The sequence below is a fragment of the Oryx dammah genome, unplaced genomic scaffold (genome assembly GCF_014754425.2).
Source record: "Oryx dammah isolate SB20612 unplaced genomic scaffold, SCBI_Odam_1.1 HiC_scaffold_5, whole genome shotgun sequence".
NCBI lineage: Eukaryota > Metazoa > Chordata > Mammalia > Artiodactyla > Bovidae > Oryx > Oryx dammah.
The window spans coordinates 58744845-58762074 of record NW_024070189.1 but is presented as its reverse complement, the minus strand read 5'-3'; the positions used below and the strand labels follow the sequence as shown (position 1 = coordinate 58762074).

At 37.6% G+C, this 17230-nt stretch overlaps 1 non-coding gene and 1 pseudogene across 1 annotated transcript; both read left to right on the top strand.

Moving 5' to 3' along the window:
* The first annotated feature begins 11494 nt into the window (after nucleotides 1-11494).
* LOC120864991 lies at nucleotides 11495-11598 on the top strand. Its single transcript, XR_005721317.1, has one exon. It is a non-coding gene; the product is annotated as a U6 spliceosomal RNA (small nuclear RNA).
* A 998-nt stretch (nucleotides 11599-12596) lies between these two features.
* LOC120863596 lies at nucleotides 12597-13061 on the top strand (annotated as a pseudogene).
* Nucleotides 13062-17230: the final 4169 nt, after the last annotated feature.

The following is a 17230-nucleotide window of genomic DNA, read 5'->3' as shown; positions in this document are numbered from 1 at the left end:
ATTTGCAGAAATTTATCCTGAAGTCACACCTCTGATAAAAACACACATGAACAAGACTATACATTACAGAATTATTTGTAATTTCAAGATATTGGAAACTCCTTAAATATCTAAGTGAAGGAACTTGTTTGAATAAATGATAGTGCACCCATACAATGCAGCTGTAAAGAATGAGCAAGATCTCCAGAAGAACTGGCATGAAATGATTTCCAGGAGATATTAAATGAAAAAAGCAAAATGCAAAAGAGCACATATAATATGCTACACTATGTGTAACAAAAGGGAAAAACAAGAAAATATGTATTATCATCACAAAAAGAAATATATGAAAGATAAACCGAAAAACAACAAAATATGTTTCCTATAAGGAATAAGGCTGAGGGAAATAAATAGAAAGGAGTCACCCTTCTCTGAGAGTAAATTTTTATATAGTTTTGACTTTTGAAAGCATGTTAATATTCTACATACTCAAAAATAAATCAATGAGAAGGGAAGGAAAACTAAAACCAAAAGCCAGACAAACAAATGAACACAATTTATTTCAAATGAATACCTCAATCACACTAAATGGGAATAAAATTTTAAAAATAACTAATCCAAGGAACTTATGGGCACAATGTATCCTAAGTTTTGAAGATGGGGAGAGAGAGAAAAGTGCAAACAAATCTTGAATTCTTTTTAGTAGGATTGTTAATTATACTGGTATAGGCAAAGAAATTCTGAAATTATTTTAGATGTAACCTAAGATTGAACAAATTGTTGGAAACCAAGTTTCTCACTGTGGAAGAAGGGATATGTAAGTATAGAATAGGGAAGGCAAGAATCCTGTGGAGATAGGTTAGAATTAGAGAAACTGGTGTGAACTCATTATTACAAACATGAATATGTGTGTATACATGTTTATGTCTGTTCCCTAGATACACACACACACACACACACATAGGTGAGTATATGTGCGCCCATATATGCTCAGTTGCTCAGTTGTGTCCAATTCTTTGCAACCCTAGGGACTGTAGCCTGCCAGGCTTTTCTGGAGGTAATTTCTCAGGATTTCTCAGGAAGTCCACAGGATTTCCCAGGAAGAATACTTGAGTGGGTTTGCCATGCCCTTCTCCATGGAATCTTCCCGACCCAGGGATCCAACCCACTGGGTAGATCGAACCCACCCAGTACCAAACTAAGTAAGCACAATAATGCAGGACCAAGCCCTGCATTAGTAGGTGGATTCTTTACCACTGAGCCACTTGGGAAGCCCTGTGTGTATCTATACCTGCCTATATTTCCCAGCTCAGGCTGTTTAAAGGAAAAAATAGCCAAAGAGACAAATACAACCAAATAGAAATGAGCATGTCTGGTTCCCAGATTTTGGTTTCTAATACCATTCCCCACTGAAAGGAACTTGAACTCCTTTGAGAAACAACTGATTCCAGGGCTGGGGCAATGTAGGTATTAATATAATTGGAGCATCTTGTTATGCCAGATAGTAAGTGTTAGAAGGTTATGGGAACACTTTGCAAGGACATGGTGGCCAACTTGAAGAGGTTCCCATGGACCAAATTTGGGACAATTTGAGCACCAAACTAAGTAAAAACAATAATGAACTATAGATCACTGAAAAAAATAGCAATCCATGAGTCCACAATCATGGATAGATGGTAGATATCAACAGACAGATAGATAGGAAAGTGTGCTAAGTCACTTCAGTCGTGTCCGACTCTGCAACCCCATAGACTGAAGCCCACCAGGCTCCTCTGTTCATGGGATCTTCCGGGCAAAAATACTGGAGTGAGATGCCATTTCCTACTCCAGGGTATCTTCCTGATCCAGGGATCGAACTTGGAGATAGATAGATAAGTAAATGGGGGAGGAGGGAAATCTCTTGCTTAGCTTAGGGCAAACTACTGAGGGCCCAAAGTAAACTTATCCATTAGACAAGTATCTAAATCCCACAATAATTTTAAAGGCCATTTTTTGTTTCTTTTAGAAGAAACCAAAAGAAAAATAAATGTAATAACGAATCCAGCTTGGATCATATTTTTATACCAACACAGTAGTAAAATATATGAAATTAAATTTTTATGGAGTGAGGGACCCATGAAGGCAAAAGAGCATAGGGCTCATGAAAGTCATAATGCAGCCCTGTGGGAGACAAGTGGTAAATGTGGACAGGGTGCTAGATGGAAAATCATTTGGCAACGTTCATGGTAGATTCAAGCAAGATTCATCAATAGATGCTAAATCCAAGAGAAATTTTTGGTGAAGAATAGAATATTTGCATGGTCTTAAATTATCTCCACCCTCTACTTTTTATTAGTTGCAAGGCAAAAAAATTAAAAGATAATTATACAGTGGAGAAAGTGGGTACCACCTTGACTTCATGGTCAAAATTAATGCCGTATTACCTGTGAGGGACAGATGGGCATCATGTGCCTCCAGCTGCAGTACCCTCAGAAGGTTACAACATCATCTATGCAGGATTCCTACTACAAGTGTATAATAATCATGAGGAAACATCAGACAAACAGAAAACAAAAGGCGTTCTATTTTTTTTAATGGAGGCATGGAGGAGTTATATTCTTGAAAAATGTCAATGTCAAAAAAGACAAAGAAAAGCTAGGAAATGTTCCAGATTTAAGGCAGCTGAAGAGACATGGCAGCTAAATACTGTGGCATAAAAACTGACCCTAAAATTGAACCTGTCCTAGGAGGAGAAAAACCTATAAAGAACAGTATTAGATTAATTTTAAAATGTGAAACATAGACCATAAATCAGACAAAAGTATTCCATCAATGTAAATTTATGAAGTTATTACCTATAGAGCAAACCCCTATTTTGCAGAAATATATGCTGAAGTATTTAAGGGTAAGAACTATGATGTATGTAACTTACTTCAAATGGCTCAGGAAAAAAAATTGTCTCCTTAGACAGCAAGAGATCAAACCAGTCAATCCTACAGGAAATCAACCTTGAATATTCATTGGAAGGACTGATGCTGACCACCTGATGTGAAGAGCCGACTCACCAGAAAAGACCCTGATGCTGGGAAAGGTTGAAGGCAAAAGGAGGAGAGGGCGCCAATAGAAATGAACTTGGACAAACTCTGAGAGATAGTGAGGGACAGGGAGGCTTGGCGTGCTGCAGTCCATAGGACTGCAAAGAGTCAGACACAGCTTAGCGAGTGAACAACAACAACAACAACGTATGTGTGTAGAGAGAGAATAAATGACAAAGCAAAGGAGATAAAATTACAATAAGTGACTCTTTGTAAAGAGTATATGAATGTTCCTTGTACTACTTCAATTTTTGCAACTTCTTATAAGTTTGAAGTTATTTCCAAATAAGTTTTTTAAAATTTATAAAATAAAAAAACATATTAGAGTATCACATATAGATGTATAAATCATACTGTATGCATAACATTGGCTGGACTTTTCACATTATAGTTTCCCATGTTATTACATAACCTTTTAATCTATCATTTTAAATGTCTGCATAACATTCTATCAAACTGATACTCTACAGTATACTGAGCCATTTCCTTATTGTTAAACATTTAGACTATATTCAATTTTTCCTGGTTTAAACCATGTTTATAATGGTTAAGCTGAAGAGCTGTAGAACCATATTACCTATATCCAAGTCTCAGCTCTGTGCTTTACTAGCCAAGTAGCTTTGAGTAAATTACTTACCCTTCTATCCCTCAATTCCCTCAAGTCAGACATAACAGTATTTATATAGATGCTGTGAATATTCGATGATATGCTCATGTAAAGAACTTACAGTGGGGCCTAACACATAATAAGTACTCAACAGATATTAGATTTTGTGTAATTTTTGTGTATTCAGCTTGTTTGGGGAGAAATCTTTTGCAATATTAATAGTTTAATATAAAGGAAATACTTATATTTTGGGATATGGAAAAAGATGCATAATATAGACATGATAATGGCAATATTGTGAACAACGAAACCAATCCTTGCTTTCTTTTTTTTTAAGTGTGAGTTCATCTAATAAACAAAATCACATCTTCTGCTAATCCTAAAGTATACCACTAGATGGCAGTATAACCAATTAATTGACAATATTAATTTAAGTAAATTTCAAACTCATATTTACAAATTCCCAAAATAGAAACAGGTTCTTTGAAAAGAAGTGTGGTCACAGCCAACACATTAAATCTATGTCTGGTGAATCGGTTGAGGTACATCTGTCCCAATGCCTCACTAGGTATTAGGTTGGCCAGACATCTCTAAACTGATTTCATCTTTCCTCTGACCCATTTCCTCTCAGCTTAAAAACATTTTCCTCTTTCAGGCTTTCCCATCTCAGTAACGGCACTATTGCCATCTATCTACGTGCTTAAGGCAGAAACTAAAAGTCACTCTATTGTGGGGTGTGGGACTTTTTGTTATTGATTTTCTAGTTTTGTTATAGTAAAAAAAGAATGTAATCCATACGATGTCAGTTATTTTGCTATTTCTCTGCAGAAATAGCAGAGACTGGCTTTGCAGTTAAATGTTTTAAGTTTTCCATGTGTACTTCAAAAGAGCATGTAATATCTGTTAGGTAAAGGATTCTGACTATATCCATGAAATCAGTCTTGCTAGGTGTTGTTCATATCTTCTGTATCCTTATTAATATTTTGTCTGCTGCTGCTAAGTCACTTCACTTGTGTCCGACTCTGTGCGACCCCATAGATTGGCAGCCCACTAGGCTCTCCCATCCCTGGGGTTCTCCAGGCAAGAACACTGGAGTGGGTTGCCATTTTCTTCTCCAATGCATGAAAGTGAAAAGTGAAAGTAAAGTCGCTCAGTCGTGTCCGACTCCTAGTGACCCCATGGACTGCAGCCCACCAGGCTCCTCCATCCATGGGATTTTCCAGGCAAGAGTACTGCAGTGGGGTGCCATTGCCTTCTCCTCTTCTGTTCTGTAGGAAATGTAGTTTAAAAAAACAACTCTCCCACTGTAATTTAAAATTTACTTCTTAAAATTCTGTCAATGATATTTTTGCTTTATATCTGTTGAAGATAAATTGTAAGTTCACATATAGATTCAGAGTTTCTATATCTCCTTGGTAAGTTATTTTTTATTACTTTTTAAATTAGTTTATTCTTAACAATACTTTCTACCTTAAAGTCTGTTCTGTCTGGCATTAATATCACCGCACTAGCATTCTTTTGGGAAATATCTGCCCATCATGTATTTTTTCCACTCATTGGCTTTCAACATTTCTATGCCTTTATGTTTTAGATGGCTGGATGGCATCACCGACTCGATGTACATTAGTTTGGGTGAACTCCCGGGAATTGGTGATGGACAGGGAGGCCTGGTGTGCTGCGATTCATGGGGTCACAAAGAGTCAGACACGACTGAGCAACTGAACTGAACTGAACTGAATGGCAAATACATACAGCTAGATTTTTTTCCTTGTTATCTAATATAAGTAGTTCTGATTTTAGCTGACAAGATTAATGTATATATGAACTGAAGTTAAATTATTGACATATTTGGACTTATTTTTACAATTCTGTGGTGTGTTTTTTATTTATAATGCATTTTAATTGTTTTTTTCCCTCCTTGCATGCCTTTTATTGGATAGTTCCAGTTTTATTTATTCCTCTTTCTTTACCTTTATTGATCTAGAGCCTTTATATTTCTATCCTTTTGGTAATTATACTTATGTTTTTAACAAGAACATTAGAAAGTCTAAAGTTAATTTATTAAAATTTTATCTCCAATGACTTTTCCTCCTATTCTGCTCACTGTTGCTACCTAGTATTTTAGTTTTAACATCTTCTCAATCTAGACTTTAATATAATGGTTAATGTCATTTATGATAAGTGCTTATTTAGATATGCTCACATGTTTAACAATTTTCTTGCTTACCATTACTTCTCAATAAAAACTCTTCAGTAGCTTCACATTAGAAGGAATAATACCCAAATCCTTTGCCAACACTTCACATGATCTGGTCCCTGCCTGCTTCCTTGACCTCCTGTCACTCTTCCCCCTTGCTTACTGCCCTCCAGCTACAATCATCTTTTCTCAGTTTCCCAACATGCTGTCATTGAACTCCAATTTTTTCCTATACCTCACATCCTATGCATGTTCTTCTCCTTCAGTTCAGTATGGTCTCCTTTCTACTCTCCCCATTGCTGGCTCTCTCTCTCATTCTTCTTGGCTTAAATGTTATCTTCTCAAAGAAGTGTTCTTTTGCCACTCTACATGGATTAGGTCCTCCCCATCCCATAATTCTCTGTAACATCCCTGTTTATGTTTCCTCTATGTACTTATCTCAGGTCATAATTACATATTTGAATATGTGTTTTCTTGTTTGGTATCTACCTCTCTGATTATATTTGACTGTATAAGAATAGCAGTGGGAGTTTAAAAAAATGTAAATGTGAATGAGAATTATTTCAAAAGAAAGACTGAACATTTTTTAGATCAAATTAGACGAGAGGGCAAATAGAAGGAGATGTTAAATGTAATTAGGTTTCCCTTTTGGAAGACTATAAGATAAAGATACCACTTGACAGAAATAGAATAATTGGGAGAATAATTCAATTTGAATGAAATTGAGGAGGGAGAAAATTACTTCTGCTTAGAAATATATATTAAGGCTAAAATAACAGTGGGTCATCTCTGTGAAGATACCACATAGACAATCTGAATTATGGTAGTAGAACATAGGTATGAGGTCAGAAATGGAGACATAATTTTGGGAGTAACTTACATCTTTTTCATCGCTTATCAATTTAGTATTCCATTTCTCCTTGAGCCATTCCAAACCTTCTGCTTTATATGATTTAATAAACATTTTTCCTGGCTCTGTGATAAATATAAGAACACAATAATTAACTAATATGGATGCTATTTCTGCTATCAGAGTCTACAGCACAAAAGGGGAGAAACAATTAAATAAGCAATTGCAATAGAGTATGATATACTACACACCACAGGGATTCGACAAGCATGTTATTAGGAACTCATAACAGGAAAAGTTAACCTAGTCTTGGGGTCAGGGAAGGTTTTCTGGGGGCGCGGAAGTGATGCTTTATTGAAACGCAAAGGAAAATAAGGAGTTACTCAGGGAAAAAAGGAAAGAGGGAGGCTCCTTATGTGAAGGAAACATATATGCAAATCTTGAAAGCAAGATAAACCGTGCAGCTCAAGTATTCCTACTTTCGCCCAGAAACTATTCTCTACCAGCCATTTAAATTTGTTTTTCAAGTTGATTGAGATATAGTTTATATATAGTAAAATTCACCCTTTTGTGATATAAGGTTCTATGAATTTTGGCAAACTTGTGCTGTCATGTAACAATTGTGATAATCAAGATATGTCATATTTCTATCACCCTAAAAAGTTCTGTCACACTTCTTGGTACCTCCCCTACCTCAGCCCCCTTGCCACTGCTGATTGCATTTCCATCCCTATAGTTTCCCTTTTTCCAAATGTTGTATGAAGTGAAGTCGCTCAGTCGTGTCCAACTCTTTGCAACCCCAGGGACTGTAGCCCACCAGGCTCCTCAGTCCATGGGATTTTCCAGGCATGAATACTGGAATGGGTTGCCATTTCCTTCTCCAGGGGATCTTCCCGACCCAGGGATCAAACCCGGGTCTCGCATTGTAGGCAGATGCTTTACCATGTGAGCTACCAGGGAAGCTTTTTCCAAATGTTGTATAAATGGAATCATACAATATGTAGTCTTTCAAATCTGGCATCTTTCACTGAGTGTAATAATGGTGCTGCATATATCTGTAGTTTGTTCCTTTTTTATTGCTGAACAGAATAGAGGTTCAGTGTTTATTGCTGAACGTTGTAGAGGTGTACCACAATCTGTTTCATGTTAATGGACATTTGGCATGTTTCCAGCTTTTGTAAAATATGGACAAAACTGCTATAAACATCTCCTTAGAGGTTTTTTAATGAAGTATAATTGGTTTACAATACTGTGTTAGTTTCAGGTATATAGAAAAGTGATTCAGCTATATATATATATTTTAATATATAAATATATATATTAATATAGATATATATATTTCAGATTCCTATAGAGTTTTTTCTGTGGATGTAAGTCTTCATTTCTTTTGAATAAATAGCTCGGAATGGGACTGTTATGTCATAGAATAAATGCATGTTTATCTTTATAGGAAAGTACCAGAGTGGCTGTACCATTTTGCATTCCCAAAACCAATGTATGAGAGTTCCAGTTATTTTGCATCCCTACCAGCATTTGACATCGGTTGTTCATTTATTTTTTAAGCCATTCTACTAGGTATGTAGTAATGTATCATTGTCATTTTAATTTGCAGTTTCCTAATGACTAATTATCTTGAGCATCTTTTCATGTACTTGTTTGCCATCTGTATATCTTCTCCTGTAAAGTGTCTGTTTAAATCTGCTGTCCAGTTTTTTTTTCTTTTTTGGGTTGTTTTATTATTGAGTTTAGTGAGTCTTTTACGTATTCATTTTACCGATACTTCATCAGATCTGCAATTTGCAAATGCTTCTTCCTACTGTGTGCCTTGTCTTCTTGTTTTCTTAGACTGTCTTTTAAAGCAGAATTTTGTTTCTCTTATAAAGTCTAATTTATTAATTTCCTCATTTCTACCCAGCATTTTAATCCCATTCTTTCTAGAACAATCTTTTTCTGCCTACCATCATGCAGAAGTCTCCACTTTTTGCAAAAATCTCCATTTATTTCCCTGGTAGCTCAGATGGTAAAGCATCTGCCTACAATGCGGAAGACCTGGGTTCAATCCCTGGGTCTGGAAGACCTCCTGGAGAAGGAAATGGCAAACCACTCCAGTATGCTTGCCTGGAAAATCCCATAGACAGAGGAGCCTGGGAAGCTACAGTCCATGGGGTCGCAAAGAGTCAAACACGACTGAGCGACTTCACTTCACTTCACTTCCCATTATTGTCCATTCCCCATCACACTATCCTTTTTCTCCTTCATCCCCCTGCCAAATATTTGGAATGTATGTTCTCTAGAATATTCCATTTACTTACTACTTAGTCATTCCTGAAAATCCCTGAAAATTTGCTTCCATCCACACCACACTACCAGAGCTAACCTCTGGATGTCACCAAAAAACCTCTTACGTGTTGATTCCAATTTCTAGACCCTAATTCTCTACTTTCTTTTAGCTTAACCCTTTCTTCCAAAAATTATTTTTTAACCTCTTACTTTCAGTGTTCCCAGAAAGTCAATCTAAGTTTGTATAGTAGAGGGCTTCCCATGTAGCTCAGCTGGTGAAGAATCTTCCTGCAATGCAGGAAACCTGGGTTCAATCCCTGGCTTGGGAAGATCCCCTGGAGAAAGGAAAGGTTACCCACTCCAGTATTCTGGCCTGGAGAATTCCATGGACTCTTTAGTCCATGGGGTCACAAAGAGTTGGACATGACTAAGCAACTTTCACAATCACTTTTCAAGCAACTTTCACAATCACTTTTCATAGTAGCCCCTTAGGGGTTAATTCAGTTGTGGAATGCCATATAAACAAGGGTTTCTAAACAAAGGTTGAATAAATCCAACTTTTTTTTGGCCTGAATTCAGACAGAAGCAGTAAATATGCAATAGGTGTTACATTATTTACAGGTAATTAATTCTCTTAAATGAGTTGACTATCACCACTTGTGTTTTTCAATGACTTCGTTGTCTTTTTAAAAATCTATGCTCCCAATAACATAAATTTCAGCACAACCCATGCCTGATTTTTTAAAAATAAATTCTGAATTTAGGGTCCACATGAGTGAAATTTGACTCTAGCTATTTTATTATATTATAATATATATATTCATTTATATTCTGTATTTGGAAGAAATACAATCTGGGAACAATCTCCTAGCACAGGGAGAGAAGTAGTTATAAAATTGTAAAGTTTGTTTCCAATATTTATTAGGTAGAGAAGCTGAAATACAGTAAAATATTCTTCCCCCTAAAGTAAAGTCATAAAGAGGCAGTGCAAAGAAGTTTTGGTTTTGGTTTTACCTTATTAGAACGGTAAATAGCAAACAGTTTCTTTCTCTCAGGTATTCCCCTAACCACCACTCTTTTCCTTTCCATTTGCCTTCTCTTCCTTTTTATTTCCTCTAATTAGCATAATGACCAGACGATATGACTAAATTAAGTCATTTCATTTCTCTCCACTCTAGGTCAAGGTAACTGCTTCTGGTTACCCTATTTTCTGCTGGCTTCCTTTTGCCTGCTGAACAGTCTGCTTTCAGATGGACAGCTCCTGCTTTATTCTTGGACAGAGCAAAGGCTGAAATTTTCCTGCAGCTGAGTCGTGTCATAAGGCCAGGCTCAGGAAATCAGTGGTCTGAGGTCTTGTATGCTTGTCGCATGAGAATAGCAATACACTCCGAGCATACTGGGAGGCAGCATCATATAGTGGACACAACTTTGGTGTTAGAAAGATCTCAATTCAAATTAATCTTGACTGGTAAATAAAGTCAATAGATCCTCTGGAGCGTATTTCTTCATCTCTGAAAGAGATTAATAATATCTACTTTAACAGGAAACATGAGTAAAGAATCTGATACTTAGTAAGCACTCAGTACAGTTTGGTCCCTTCCTTTCCTCTTCAACAAGTTCTTTTAATTGAAAATGACTTTTTAAAATGTCATCCTTTCATGGTCCACTGATGCAAGGCCAATCCTTTGGCCCTTTCCATAGGATACACTGATAGGGAGATGAGGGGATTATACTGTCTCCTGAATAGACTGTGTTTTAAGAAGGACTTTCAGGAAAGGAATTTTGATGTAGCAAGGGCAGTGCTAGTGGCAATTTCAGTATTATGTTCTGGGAAATCTAAAAGTTCTAGGAGGCTTCTCTGAAACCATGAAAATAGGAAACATTTCATTTCTGCCTGCTCTGTGATCTATAGACACCACCTAACAATAGATACATTGGTCATCAGCATTCAATTGTACTACTTGTCATAGAAAGAGCTTAACAGGTTTCTATGAAGATCGCATAGGAAATACAAGTCTATAAAGTTCAAAGCACCTTATAGATCTTTATTTTGTCCTGAAATATTGTGCATTTATTATATGAAATAAATTACACACTAACATTAATTTGAAATTCTTTTTGTCATATTAAGAGTACACATGATCTTTGACTTGAGTGACTTCAGTTTGATCTTTGACCTAATTATATTTCCAGGAATCTCTCCTAGAATATACTCAATGTGTGTACAAATATGCATGCAGAACCATATTTACTACAGCGTATTTGTACCAACAAAGAGTAGTAAGAATTGCTTAAGTATTATAGAATAGTCACATAATAGAATACTATGAATCCATTAAATGATAAACAATTATTAATCAGATAGCAACTACATGCTCAGAACCTTATTGAATGCTGAAGGAGAATAAAAAGAACTATATGGCATGATTCTTATCCTGGAGGAGTTTATGACTTGGTTGAGAAGGGTCCAGGATGCACAGATCCCCGGCTTAAAATTGTATGTCTTCGTGTCACTTCAGCAGCATATATACTAAAATTGAAATGATACAGAGATTAGCATGGCCCCCTGGGCAAGGATGACATGCAAATTCGTGAAGTGTTTCATATTTTTTTAAAAAATACAAGAATAAACTAAAAAGAAAATGTCTGCTACATGAGTCAACTTTTTGGTTTGTGTTCTTGAAGAAGAATCTTCTGGACCAGAGGATGGCAAACTACAGCCCATCAGCCAAATCCAACTCCTTGCTTACTTTTGTAAATAAAATGTAATTAGAACACAGACATGCCCATTCATTTATCTATTGTCTAGTTTACTTTCCTTTTTTAAAAAAATGTTTATTTGTTTATCTGGGTGCAGCAAAGTGCCAGGTCTTAGTTTCGGCACCGGGGATCTTGAATCTTTGTTGCAGCATGCGGGATTTTGAGTGGTGGCGTGTGAACTCTTAGTTGTGGCATGTGGGATCTAGTTCTCCCACCAGAGATGGAACCCAGGTCCCCTGCATTGGGAGCATGAAGTCTTAGCCACTGGACCACCAGAGAAAGTCCCTAGGCTACTTTCCTTATACAGAGTTGAACAGTTGCAACAAAGATCTCATAGCTCACAAAGCCAAAAATATTTACCAACTGGTCCTTCACAGGAAAAGTTTAATCCTCTTGTAGGCCTTAAAAAAAAAAAAAACTCCTTAAAAAAGGGGTTGGTGGTGCGCTGTGACTACCTAGAGGGATGGGGCGTAGTGGGAGATAGGTTCAAGAGGGAGGGGACATATGTGTACTTATAGTTGATTCACGTTATTGTACGGCAGAAACCAACGCAACACTGTAAAGCAATTATCCTCCAATTAAAAATAAATTTTAAAAAAAGTCCAAGATTCACAGGGAAAATAAATGGATTGGAATTAAGGATGGTGGTTTTAAAATATGCCCATAAATTCTTTGATATGTTTTCCTTTACTAGATGAAGCTGAATCCCTGGGGCACCTGTGTGTGGGCAGTTTGTGCTTGCTGGTGGTGGCCACTTTGCTTTCTGATAGAGGTGTGGAATTGGTGTCTGTGGCCTCTGGCTGGAATGAACCACAGTCTCTGAGGAGGCAGGGGAACTGAGCTGGAACTATGGCCAATATAGTGGTAGCAGTTAGACTGACCATTGTGCAGGTCATTATGTTTTGCAAGCCGTGAGGCATATGGACTCTCAAGTAAAACAGATTTTTCACAGTCTATCCAAGTCTGCCTTCACTAGCGACCATTACAGAGATGAGTTTGAATGCAAAATGACAAAATGGGAAGCAGTATTAATACTAGGTTTAAGTCCTACTGCCAATAAAGAAAAAATAAGAGATGCTCATCGATGAATTGTGCATTTAAATCATCCAGACAAGACAGGATCTCCTTAGATAGCAGTCAAAATCAATGAAGCTAAAGATTTACTAGAAGCTCAAGCTAGAAAATGAAGTAAATGTATGATGAATTTTAAGTTCTTATTCATTTGTGTACGTGGGTACCAGCTTTTTATCATAAAATACCTCAAAGCTCCAAAAAATAAATAACTAAAAATAAAAGATGAAGCTTAATTCTCCTCTGAGTATGGACTGAACTTAGTAACTTCCTTCTAATAAATAGAATAATGTGCAAATAAGGGTGTGTGAATCCTGACACTAGATCATAAAAGATGTTACAGTCTTCTCCTTGCCCTCAGATCACTTGCTGGAAGAAAGTCGATTGCTATGTTGTGAGGACACTCAAGTAACCCTGTGCAGAGGTCCACGTGGCAAGGAACTGATATCTCCTGCCAGCAACTAGGAAGGAACCGGGCCTTCTACTAATGGCCATGTGAGGAAACCCTCTTGGAAGTGGAGCCTTCAGCTCCACTCAAGCCTTCAGATCACTGGAGTCTTGGCTGATGTCTTAACTGCAACTTCATGAGAAACCCTGACTCAGAACCACTCCGTTAAAACCACTCCTGAATTCTTGACCCACAGATACTGGGAAATAATATCTCTTGCCTTAACCTGCTGAATTTTGGGGTAATTTGTTATTTGACAATAAATCACTAATACAAACTGAAAGCTATAGATGCTCTAGAGCAGTGGGTCTGCAAACTTTCTCTGGAAGGGCCAGATAGTATTTTAGGCTTTTGAACCATCTGGTCTCCATGGCAACTACCCCACTCTGCTGTCATAGCAAGAGGGCAGCCACACACATAGGTAAAGAAATGTGCATGGCTATGTTCCAATAAAACTTTATTTACAAACACAGGCATCAGGGTTGTGGGCCATAGTTTGCCAGCCTCTGCTCTAGAGAATCACATTTTAATGACATTAAGCAACGATTAGAAAGGAGTTGTAGAAGCTGGGGAATTTCTCAGCTGAAGGCTGCAAAACCAACTACCAAGGAAACCCCTGATTAGAAAAGGGTATGTGCACAATATGGTCACAATTCTTTTTTTATCTTTCCCTGTAAGTTTTGCCAAGAGAAGAAAAATAAAATAATCAGAAGGGTGATGAGATTTTTTTTCCCCCCTAAGAAATTCTAGAATGAGGACTGAGCACCCACCAGGGAAGAGAATGAGAAAACTGAAAATAGGAGGAAACTGCTCTATGGTCTTTTTGCCAAGCTGCTAAGACCTGTGAGCACCAGTGCCAAGGCTAGTGTTTTAAACATGCAAAGCAAGTTTGTTAATGACGGAAGATTATCTTTCATTAACACCTGGAAATAGGACAAGGAACTAAAATGTAGTTACTGTTAGTGGAAATTAAAAAGGGACCCAGACTTTACTTAAGTTTATTTTATACCATTTTGCTCCAAGTAGATCACATTTTCTTCATGGTCCTTAGGACTTAGAAATTGTTCAGGTCTGTAAACTTAGTAAACATAATATTATGAAAAAAAAAAACAACTCATAACTTATTGGAATGACATGCTACCACATGTCTGTTAGAAGAAAGCCTGACTGGATCTTACCACCATAGTCAGAAGTCACTATTTTTAGTGGCAACTTCTCAAACTGCAAGGTCACCATGCAGTCATGCAACCCAACCTATTATCATCACAGCTAGGATTTACTGAATTCCTACTAAACACCAGGTGCTGGGCAAAGCACATTATCTGCATTATTTCATTTAATCCTTTCAATAACCCTAAGGGGTTAGGTTTAGCATTAACCTCATCTTACAGATGAGGGAAAAAACAAAAAAAAACAAAAAACCTGAGTGCAGTAACTTAACACAAAGTCACTCAGTAATAAGTGGCAGAGTTAGAGTTTGAACCTGGGAAGTCAACCTACGGAGCCCACAGCCTTGACCAAACCTGCTGCAAACCCTGAGGAGAAAAGTTTAAGTGCAATATTGTGTGATAACTATGACCTCACACTTTCTTTCAAAGATGATCAGTTTGATCGGGTAAAGAAAATTCAAATGCGTTAAACAATTGAAAAATACTCTGACAAAACACAATAGTAACAATCATTCATTGCTTTTGGTAGAATAGCCTCTAATGGGGGGTTGGTTTCTAAATCAACAAGTAAGGAAAAAACTAAACATAGACAAATTACTCCAAAATGCCTTGAAATTGCTCATGAAGTACATTTCGATAGACACAGCTTTGTAAAGAAACAATAGTCACCTCTCCCTTCCCATGCTCCCTCTGGGGTGTATCCACATTTAGAATGGCTGAGCTTTACCTTCAATTTGTAAATTCTCTCTCTTCTCTCTCTCTTCTTTCCTCCTCTCTTTCATTGTGTGTATTTTAATGTACATAATTTTAAAATATGTATGATGTTACTCCAGGCTTCCCAGATGGCTCTAGTAGTAAATAACCCATCTGTCAATTCAGGAGACATAAGAGATGCAAGTTCAATCCCTTTGTCAGGAAGATCCCCTGGAGGAGGGCATGGCAACCCACTCCAGTATTCTTGCCTGGAGAATCCCATGGACAGAGGAGCCTGGCAGGCTACATAGGGTCCACAGGATTATAAAGATTTGGACACAACTGAAGCAACTTAGCTTCAGTTACTCTATTGTAATTAGAGTATGATGTCAGTATATTGTACAAACCTAGAATGGAATATACATGTAAAAGCCATCCAAAGTAAAGAAAAGTAATAATTTTTCTTTTATAAAAACAGTATCTCAAGGATAGTCTGACATGCCGGTGTAATGGCATATACACACTGTCCATTCATCTAATAAAATCATCTTAGACTACCCTGGGCATGGACATGATTCAAGCACAAGCAAATTTCTCACAAGCAGAGCAAATTTCTCTTTCATCCTCACTTCAATTCAGTCGCTCAGTCGTGTCCGACTCTTTGCGACCCCATGAATCGCAGCACGCCAGGCCTCCCTGTCCATCACCAACTCCCGGAGTTCACTCAGACTCATGTCCATTGAGTCAGTGATACCAACCAGCCATCTCATCCTCTGTCATCCCCTTCTCCTCCCAGCATCAGAGTCTTTTCCAATGAGTCAACTCTTGGTTGTCTAAAATTAGTACAAGAATTGAGGTGCTTTTTGAGATGACAGAACTTGGAAAGCTGAGATCAAGAAATTTAGGAGACAGTGCTTGGAAAAAGAAACATGAAGCAAACAAGAGGAAAGGAAAAGACGATCAAGAATGCTCTGTCAGGGAACTGATTTCAGAGAAAGAAGGCAAAGAAGGCAGGTGGAGTGAGAAAAAGCTCTCTGCAAAATCCAGCACATCCTGCATATTCCCAGGTCTCATTATATTGAGCCAAGTCCAGAAAGGAGCTTATTCGCAAACAATTGTCCTAAAGTTTAAAAAGAAGAGGAGGGATTGAAACAAAAGGCTAGAACTAGAGCAGGGTGAGTGACACTGAAAGATGACGCTGTGAAAGTGCTGCACTCAATATGCCAGCAAATTTGGAAAACTCAGCAGTGGCCACAGGACTGGAAAAGGTCAGTTTTCATTCCAATCCCAAAGAAAGGCAATGCCAAAGTATGCTCCAACTGCCACATAATTGCACTCATCTCACACACTAGTAAAGTAATGCTCAAAATTCTCCAACTCAGGCTTCAACAGTATGTGAACTGTGAACTTCCAGATGTTCAAGTTGGATTTAGAAAAAGCAGAGGAACCAGATATCAAATTGGCAAGGGAGTTCCAGAAAAATATCAGCTTCTGCTTTATTGACTATGCCAAAGCCTTTGACTGTGTGGACCACAACAAACAGTGGAAAATTTTTAGAGATGAGAGTACCAGACCACCTGACCTGCCTCTTAAGAAATCTGTATGCAGGTCAGCAAGAACAACGGACTGGTTCCAAATAGGAAAAGGAGTATGTCAAGGCTGTATATTGTCACCCTGCTTATTTAACTTATATGCAGAGTACATCATGAGAAATGCTGGGTGGATAAAGCACAAGCTGGAATCAAGATTGCCAGGAGAAATATCAATAACCTCAGAGATGCAGATGAATACCACCCTTATGGCAGAAAGTGAAGAAGAACTAAAGAGCCTCTTGATAAAAGTGAAAGAGGAGAATAAAAAAGTTGGCTTAAAGCTCAACATTCAGAAAACTAAGATCATGGCATCTGGTCCCATCACTTCATGGCAAATAGATGGGGAAACAGTGGAAACAGTGAGGGACTTTATTTTGGGAGGATCCAAAATCACTGTGGATGATGACTGTAACCATGAAATTAAAAGATGCTTACTCCTTAGAAGGAAAGTTACGACCAACCTAGACAGCATATTAAAAGGCAGAGACATTGCTTTGCCAACAAAGGTCT